A 10,308-nucleotide genomic window follows, 5' to 3' on the forward strand; every position below is an offset into this window, starting at 1 on the left:
CTGTAAATAGCTTGTTGGTGATGGGGCTGGAGAGATGACTCTAAGAGTCGCGTCGTTCCTCCAGAAGACCAATTGGCTTCCCTTCATACACGTCAGACGACAGCTCACAGCCTCCTGTAACTCTAGCTGTAGGGAACCCAACAGCTCTGGCCTCTGCAGGCATCCACACACGTGACATATACTCACACACTCACACACACACACACACACATACACACACACACACACACAGATTACTAAAAATTAAAACCAAAATAAAAATAAATTGTGTTAGTGTGGTGGTTTGAATGACAATGATCCCCATAGGCTTGTATATTTGAGGCAAAAAGGAGCCGCGGTTTGAAAGAATTAGGAGGTGTGGCCTTGTTGGAGTAGGTTTGGCCTGTTGGAGGAAGTGTGTCAATGAGGTTGGGCTTTGAGGGTTTCAAAAGCACATCACAGGCCCAGCCTCTTTTAGTCTACCTGTTGCTTGTCAATCAGGATGTAACTCTCAACTACTTTCGCAGCGCTATGCGTGCCTCCATGCTACCTGCTATGATGGGGATGGACTAAGCCTCTGAAACTGAGCAAGCTTCCCTTAAGTGCTTTCCTATGTAAGTTGCTGTGGTCATGCCGCCACTTCACAGCCACAGAACAGTGACCAAAACAATTAGTGATGCCCTGCTTCCACTAGTTCACTATTATTTCAGGAATTCCTTTTAATAAATTGTCACTTAACATACAGACTTGGGGGTATAGATCTGAGGAGGACAATTGTCATCCCTGACTATGGTGACAAGATTCCAAGAGAAATCTGTGGAAACTATGTGTTTCTTTATGGCCAACTTCATAATTCACTGGCATTGCTTTGGCCACACTATTATTTGAGGCGATCATGACCATTCTTCTTAAAAGCTCAAGGATAGCAGCAGGAACATGTGGAGGCCATTCCCATGGAAACAGTCCAGAAACAGAGTGGGACTGGAACCACTGGCCAGGTATAATCTTCAAAGGCCCACAGCTACTTCAACCAGCTCAGTGCATATTGAAATGGTAGGCAAAAAACTAGGAGTTTGGTGTGGAGGTAGAGGGGATCGGGGATATCAGGGGGTACAAACAGATCCTGCTATAGTCAAGCATGGTCTTCTGCCTGAGTTCACCCAGGGGGCCAAAACCTGGGATGGTATCAGCTCGTGCTTTTATAGACACTTTGGGGCTTGGGACCCAGTGCTCTCTCTTCAGGTTTCTCATTATCTGTGGCTGGGTACCCACTACTCCTTCATGACCTTTCTATCATCTGGTACAGACAAAACACAGATGCTCCACATTTCTATGTCTTCCCTTTGAACGATGTGCAGGATATTGTGTGCACAGTTGATAAAAGGCCAATGCAGTAGAGAACATGACAGGAAATGACCTTTTTGCCTAAACTTTTTTTTTCTTGGAAATTCACATTTCCTTTGTATTTTCTTTCAAACCCCAACTAGGGAAGTCAGTCCCAAGGTGGGTGCCAAGTGTGGGAGGAACACCGTGCTTCTGGTGACTGCATAAACCCACTAAAGAATCTTAAGGCAACAGTAGACCGTTCCCAACCCAGCGTGTGCTGGCACCTGCCTGAACTCACTTCTCTTGGTGACTTAAGTGGGTGCAGTTTGCATTTATACAGAAAAAAAAGTTTGCTCATGGATGTCTAAAAGGTGTACAACACAGAGTTTTTATTCCCCACCTCAACGCTAGTAACAACCAAAAAGTTTCTGATAACCACTGAGTCTTTTGTAGCCAAGATACTCAGAAATGTTCATGGGCTACGACCTGCCTCTCACCACTTGTGTCCTGGTGACATTCTGTCTTAGAGATGATGGTGTGAAGTCCAAACTTTAGTTTAACTGATTACCCAGAGTGCACTGCCTCTTCATGGGTGATTTTCCATTGCAGACCTTTGTTTTTAAAAAAAAGAACATGATTTTTAACCTTTTAAATCCAGCTGGGAAAATCTGCACTGCTGAATTCCCAGAAAACACACAAAACAAACTGAACCCCAAGAAATTCTCTTTAGGAGAATCTCTCCCTAAAACACAAACTCATGAAAAAGCCTCATGACATCTGTGCTTGTTCTGATGTGATGGGATCCGTAGACAAAAAGCTGTATCTTTGCCACATAGAGCCAATCTGATGTCTAGCACCAGGAATGCGTTTGTCCTAGGGAAAAGACTTGCCTTTGTCTCTAAAGCAAGTAATTGTTTTACAAAATGAATATCATATTCCTCCATTCCCCTCAGGACTCCTCTACTGGGAAGTTCTGATTTTTGTAGTGTCTTTAACTGAGGACTTCTTCGCGCCATCAGTTGCCTTCCCGAATGATGCTGGGATCTCTCCCCATCTTCCTTTCTCCAGATTTACATGGGAAAGAGCCGTATTCTCTATAGCCATTCCTACACTAGCAAGCTTGATTAAAAGTCCCCAACTTGCCCTGTGGGTCTGTGGACCATCCAGCTCAGATAAAACCCATTAAACAACCGTATAGTCAAGACACAGTTCTCAGCCAGGCGTCGGTGGCACATACCTTTAATCCCAGCACTCGGGAGGCAGAGGCAGGTGGATTTCTGAGTTCAAGGCCAGCCTGTTCTACAAAGTGAGTTCCAGGATAACCAGGGCTATACAGAGAAACTCTGTCTCGAAAAACCAAAAAAAAAAAGAAAAGAAGACACAGTTCTCCCTCCCACAGGAAGGTGGAGCCACTCACTTCAGTACCACGTCTTCTTTGTTTCTTATTTTATCTTGGCTCAGCTCATTGTCAGTGGATGTCAGCTCTGGAAGATTCCTCAGAGACACTCCCTCAAATTCATTTGTCTGGAGATAGACTGATCCCAGATCCAAATCTCTTGGGCTCCCTGAAAGCCTACATTATTCCAATGTGTCCTTCAGCCCTGAGAATCGAGGAACCTCTTGATTTAAGTAGGTAGGGTCTGAGAACAGCTGCACAAGCAAGACCAGCTCACTGGCAATGAGGGGAGGTGAGTGAGCCAGGTAGCAACAGGAGCAGAGCTCTGGCTCTCTCCACCTGCAGATAAGAAGGTGTCTGATCTGCTGAGCCCTTATCTGGTACGAGATATCATTCACACTGGGCGGGGTGGGGGGGTGCTTGTAATAAGGAGGATCCTGTTAGCTCCTAATTTGACCCTGACTGATCAAGGCTCTGGAACAATGCTCCGACATAATGCTGTGACTCCCCCAGGGAAGGGGACTCTGGATTCCCAAGCTATCACAGTGCAGAGCCCTGAGAAGACTGACCAAGAAGAGCCCTGGGAACCACAGTCTATAGAAGCACCAGGGCCTGAAAGAAACTTCCAGGTCGAGCCGGGCGTGGTGGCGCACGCCTTTAATCCCAGCACTCGGGAGGCAGAGGCAGGCGGATTTCTGAGTTCGAGGCCAGCCTGGTCTACAAAGTGAGNAAAAAAAAAAAAAGAAACTTCCAGGTCTGCTCAGTGCCTGTCTTAGACTGGAGAAATGACAAGCTTCATACTCCTTTTTATATGTGTTTAGATTAATGAAGCTAAGGGTGACGCAGAGGAGTCAGGTCAGAGGAAAAACTGCTAGCCTGTCTCTAGAGAGATTTGATTAGAATCTCTCCGGTAAAGATAATTCATGGTTTAGACAAGTGTCTCCAAAGGTTTATGGGCTAAAGTCTTGGTCCCATGTCGAGGAGGTGCTATGACATTTTGAGATAGTGTAACAGGGACCCCAAAAGAGTAGACTATCCAGACTGTGAATGTGTCAGGAAGCCGAGAGCTCAGAGCGAGAGCAGCCTGAAGCCTTGGCACCAGGAAAGACAAGAGCCTCCCAGTCCTGGTAACTTAGCTCACACATAATTTATACTTCGAGTTTCTGCTTTTGTTTAATCTTTTCTATAAGTAATAATGATCCTACTGGAAAGGTTGATACAAGCTAAGATTTTTGCCTTAACTTAGTTCTGAATAAAGCTGGGCTAGCCTGTGTGTTCTTATTGATTTCACTCTCCCAATAAGAACAAATAAGAACACAACAAAAGACCAGGAGTAGTATGGTTTCCGTAGTGTAATGGTTATCACCTTTGCCTCTCAAAAGCCTACTACAGCAAGCCCTGGTTATCCTAACACACCTGAAGCAAAAGAAAATGACCTAAAATCTAATCTTATGAAGATGATAGAAGCATTTAAAGAGGAAATGAATAAATATAAAGAAATACTGGAAAATGCAATCAAACAGTTGAAGGAAATGAACAAAATTGTTCAGGACCTGAAAATGTAAATAGAAGCAATAATGAAAGCACAAACTGAGGCAATCATGGAGGTGGAAAACTTAGGGAAGAGAATAGGAACTACGGACACAAGCATCAGCAACAAAATAAAAGAGGTAGAAGAGAGAATCTCAATGGAAGAAGATATAATAGAAGAAATTGATACATTGGTCAGAGAAAATGCTAAATCTAAAGTTTCTAACACAAAATATCTAGGAAAAGTGGGAGGGACACTATGAAAAGATCAAACCTAAGAACAATAAAAATAGAAGATTCCCAGCTCAAAGGGCCAGAAAAATATCTCCTACAAAATCATAGAAGAAAATTTCCCTAACCTAAAGAAAGAGATACAAGATATAAAGTACAAGAAGCTTACAGAACACCAAACAGATTGGACCAGAGAAGAAAATCATAATCACAGCACTAAATAACCACATCATAATCAAAACACTAAATTATAGAATAAAGAACAAATTAAAAGCTGCAAGGGGAAAATGCCAAGTAACATATAAAGGCAGACCTATCAGAATTACATCTGACTTCTTAACAGAGACTCTAAAAGCTGGAGTAGCCTGGGCAGATTTCTTGCAGACTCTAAGAGACCACAGGTGGCAGCCCAGACTACTATACCCAGCAAAACTTTCAATCACTATAGATGGAGAAAACAAGATTCTATGACAAAACAAAATTTAACAATATCTTTTCACTAATCTATCCTTACAGGAGATACTAGAAAGAAATCCCCAAAGCAAGGACTGTAACTACACCCCAAAACCTCAAAATTGGAAAATCTAATTGAAATAGATGTTTTTCTTGATAGACACCACTTACCAAAGAGCATACATGGGCTGGACCTAGAAACTGCCTCCCTCCCTACACATATGTAGTAGATATACTTCTCCCTTACACATACACACACACACACACACACACACACACACACACAGAGAGAGAGAGAGAGAGAGAGAGAGAGAGAGAGAGAGAGAGAGAGAGAGAGATGAGAATAATGTTTGTTTTACAGGCTTAATGTTTTCCTACCACTATTCCTCAGCATGGAAATGTCATATTGGTATATCTTTGAACTACATTGTATTAGAATGTTTCATCTGAAAAGGTGCTATTTGAGTTGCTGACTTAAGTTATAAAATTAAGTGAAACTTGCTTTAGGACTAGAATAGAATTTCCACCCATCTTTAAAATGGCATAAATATACCTCTGCTATTTTGTACAATGTTTATGGTTCAGAGTGATGGTTCTGAAATAAAAATATCAGTTAATACTAGAAAGTGTTATATCTTACAGTATCGAATACTCAGCTGAGACCCAATTCTTCATGGAAAAACAAGTAAATACATCCATGTACCTGTAATTCCAGCTCCAGGGATTGGACAGCCTCTTCTAACCTCTGTGAACATATGTGCACAGGTGCACACTCACACACACACATACACGCATAAACAAAAACCAAATCTTATAAAGATTTATAACCACCACAACAATAATATACAAATACAAGTGGAAACCAAATGATGTACCATTTACACTGCTTCCAAATCACCATGAAGCCTAACAATACCTATTCTAGACAAGGCTAAGAACCCCTACACAGGATGAAGGAGAGTAAACTGGTACAAACACTTGGGGAAATAACTTTGAATCACTTCAAAGAATTCAACATTCTCTAACATCCTGCAATGAAATTCTTGCACTGAGTTCAAGCATGCTCACTTTAACATTATTATAGCACAAATGGGAAACAAAAAGTTCATCAATAGGAATATGTAAATATGTAAAAATATGTATATATGAAGGCTGCTAATGAAAATGAAAAAAAAATACAACTAGCCTATACAATATGGATGAATTTTTAGCAACACAATATTGCTGATCAACCCCATCAGAGAGGCTTTTTTGTTTGTTTGTTTGCACTTGCTGGTAATTACTATGGAGACTCAGAACCATTCAGTGTGCAGAGAAGAAACTGTGGAGTGTTCAGCTCTAAATGGGACAACTGCATCGCACTACCTCTCCCCCAAGGCTCAGGGATCATCAAGGAAGAAGGAATGGATGTATGCCATGAAACAGTATCTTCCAGGCATGGCAGCACGCTTGCACACATGAGCCCAAAATGGTGGTAGCAGCATGCACAAGATCAAACCAGCCAAAATTCCACTACAGGTGGGAGAGCAGATTGCATTATATTCTAATGGTGGGAGGGATAGGATGGAGAAAAGGAGAAAAGAGGAAAGATGTGGGCCTTAGAGCTGTCCAAAACTGAGATTTGAGACTGTTTCTGGGGTCCATAGTGACAGTTGAAAAATGTAATTCCAAGACAGATTCTGACTGGAATCTCAGTGGGAACTAGGTTTTTTTTTTTTTTTTTTTTTTTTTTTTTTTTTTTTTTTTTTTTTTTTTTTTTTTTTTTTTTTTAGCTCATTTTCCATCTTGTCATTTATCTTAGTTAGGGTTTGATTGCTGTGAAGAAACACCATGACCCAAGCAACTCTCAAAAGGAAAACATTTAATTGGGACTAGCTTACAGTTTCAGAGGTTTAGTCTGTTATGATCATGGCAGGAAGCATGGCAGTGTGCAGGCAGACATGGTGCTAGAGAAGGAGCTGAGAGTTCTGCATCTTGATTTGGCTGCAGCCAGGAGAAACTGTCTTTCAGGCACCTAGGAAGAGGGTCTCAAAACCCACCCCCATAGTGGCACACTCTCTCCAACAAGGCCACACCTCCTACTAGTGCCACTCCCTGGGCCTACCATACTCAAACCACCAAATTATTAAACAGAAATCAGGGTTTTGATGAGTTGGAAGAACAAGAATGGTAGGGCCTGTGGCCCTACTGTACTACCAGCTTCCTTATAGACATCGGGAGGCATTCAAGTGGCAATAGGGCTGTCTATTGAGTAATTTGCAAAAGGAAGGATTCAAACAAGCTTTGCCCACTCTGATGTTTTGTTTAGCATGGGATTTAACTTCTGAATACTGAATGAAAAGTCTGACTGAGAACAGACAGCAGGCTATGATGCTAACACGTGGGATCACTTCCTAGTAATCCACTCACCTTTGTCAAGCAGGTGAAAAAAAACACTCATTTTGCTGTGACCCTAGAATTTTGACCATCAAGCCTGTCTGTCCCAGTTCATCTTTTCTCAGTTCTTACCAGTCCTATGCTCATGTTCTTCTAAACTGTTCCCAGTGCACTCTGTGATTATATTCTTCTGCCAAGGGTTCCACCACTCCTGAGAACTCTTTCTGTACTGTTCAGAAAATTCTTACTTGCTTTCAAATTCCTTTCCATATTTCTTTATAATTACATTTCTGGTTTTCCAGGCAAAATTAGTTTTAAACCACCTCATAACTTCTACTTTTAGGCAACTAGAGCACAAGGATGACGTGTGACTTTTCCTGGGGAGATATCATCTCAGATGGAACATCATCAGCAAAGAGTCAACACTAGCATAGGTGACAACATATGAAAGTGGCAATCCTGGAACTCTCTGTACATGCAGAGGCACCTGGTTATAAAATCCCTACCAGGCAGGTTGGCTGGCAAAAGGCCACAGATCCCAGCAGTTGTTTACTGTTTTTATGACCTCGTAGAAGAGCCTTGTGAATCTTGATAGGTTCAAGAAAGTTCTGAGACTTCTGGGTTGTTTCCTTTATGAGTCTCATGAGTCTCTTCCCTCTGTCTGGAGAGACTGTTTCAACTGCATTTCTACAAGCCTCATGGTTTCCTATTTCCATGAGCACTAGACCTAGCTCCATACTTCCTGGTTGTCCCCCTTCTCCTCAAACTGTACATTTAAAACAAATTTTTTCCATGTTCATCTTGCTTCTTTTCATTATAGATTGGCATAAGTGTGATTACTAATAACCACAGGACGGTTAATACTAGGCTATCTTGAAATCTCCTCTGCTAATGCCATTAATTCAAAATCTTTAATTTATCCTTAGGCATATTTTTTGGACAAGGGTAGAAAGCAGTCATATTCATTGCCAAAATATCACAAGAATGGTCTTAAGGCCACTTACTAATATTCTTTCTGTCCAAAATTTCTTGAGCTAGGCCAGCATTACTCTCGGCACCACTGTCTTTCACGTTCCTGCTAGGATGGCCCATTAAGCTCCACTTAAAAGAGTTTAACTTCCTTCCTAATCCAAAGTCCACCTTCCACTAAGAAACATGATCAGGCCTGTCACAGTAATACCCAGCCACCCAGCCACCAACTTCTGTTTTGGTAAGTGTTTGTCTGGCTGTGAAGAGACAACATGACCATAGCTACTCTTATAAAGAAAACATTTAACTGGGGCTGGCTTACAGTTTCAGAAGTTCAGGCCATTACCAACATGATAAGAAGCCTGGCAGTATTCAGGAAGACATGGTACTGAAGAGATAGCTGAGAGTTCTACATCTGGATTGGTAGGCAGCAGCAAAAAAAAAACACTGGGCTTGGCTTGAGTATTTCTAACCCCAAAACCACCCCAGTGTCACACTTCCTCCAACAAGGCTACACCTACTCTAAAAAGGCCATACCTTTTAACAGTGCTACTCCTTCAGGACAAAGCATCTAAATCTATGAGCCTACAGGGAAGGGGAAGTTGCTTGGGGGAGGGGGGGTGGATTTGAAAAGCACAAGCCAGGCTCTTTCTGCTGCCTGCAGCTCTCCAACACCATGTCTGCCTGCGTGTCACCATGCTCCCTGCCCTGGTGATAATAGATTAAACCTCCGAAACATAAGCAAGCCTCAATTAAATGCTTTCTTTTATAAGAGTTGCTTTGGTCATGTGTCTCTTCACAGCAACGGAACACTAAGATAGATACTGAGGACATAGGAATGGACAAAGGCTGCACATGTGTGTACTGATCTGATTCAGTGACATGGGTTCTTCCTTGTCCTGGGAGAGCCTTTCCACAAGACTTTCAACAATGCTTCAGCACCATGATTTCTTTCCTTCAGCTATGCCCCACATCATTAAGCTTCCGTTGATTTCTAATAGTGCTATCAACTCAATCAAGCCTTTTGACTCATGAGCCTTGGTGAGACATTTAAGGTCAAAGCCATACAAGTCTGTCTATGTAGGATCACTGATTCATAGTTATACATTTGTTTAAATATAGAGCTGTATAAAAAGCTGGGCATGGCGGTGTATGCCTATAATTCTCAAACTCGGGAGGCTGGAACAAAAGGTTACAGGCTCTAGGCCAGTCTGAGATGCATAGCAAGACCCTGGATCACATTCAACAAAGCATATACATATATAAATACATCAAGAATTATGCTAAGCAATTTTGCATAGATACTTAATCCTTAGGAAAAACCTCAAAGGCAGTTAATGATGTTGTTTATGTTTTAGAAGTGAGGGAATAGACATGATTAAGGGTTTGTGCTGAGGGATATCTGGTCACAGTGTGAACACTGAGATTGAGTTGTTTACTGGAAAAAAACCTGTTTCTACTTATGGTGTGACTCAGTCTTATAACACAATTTAACCCCCCTGGCTGGAACAGAACTACTCTTAGCACACACCTTTCATCCCAAACAATGAAGGTAAAGTTAGTTTGTAGAAGGGAACATCCTTGTTTGAAAGTGATGTCTAACTGAGTTGCAGACAAAGTGATGAGTCCGAGAAAGATTTGGCAGAATAGGATATGCCCAAATCTCAGGAAAACAGAGAGAAAAGAGAGGCTATTTAAGAGAGAGAAGAGAAGGGGGGCACAGTTTTACTGGGGCAGTTGTACAGAGGCAGCCTGCAGAGAGAGAACAAGCTACACACAGACAAGACAGAATGAGCCAGAGAATGAGAAGAAGCCAGAAGATTAGAACAGATTGCCAGACTTAGCAGAAGAAGCCACGAGAAGCCAGATTGAATCAGTCAGCTTGGAGAGAAATTGGAGCCAGAACAGCTAAATTAAACCAGCCAGGGATCAGAAAGAGCTAGAAAGGGTAAGCTGATTCAGCAACAGCTCTTAGCAGCTGAAAGCATTCTAGGTCTAGATAACATTGTACAGAAGCTAGAAGTTACAGGGACTAGGCGTAGATTAGC

The sequence above is a fragment of the Mus caroli genome, chromosome 11 (genome assembly GCF_900094665.2).
Source record: "Mus caroli chromosome 11, CAROLI_EIJ_v1.1, whole genome shotgun sequence".
Taxonomy (NCBI): domain Eukaryota; kingdom Metazoa; phylum Chordata; class Mammalia; order Rodentia; family Muridae; genus Mus; species Mus caroli.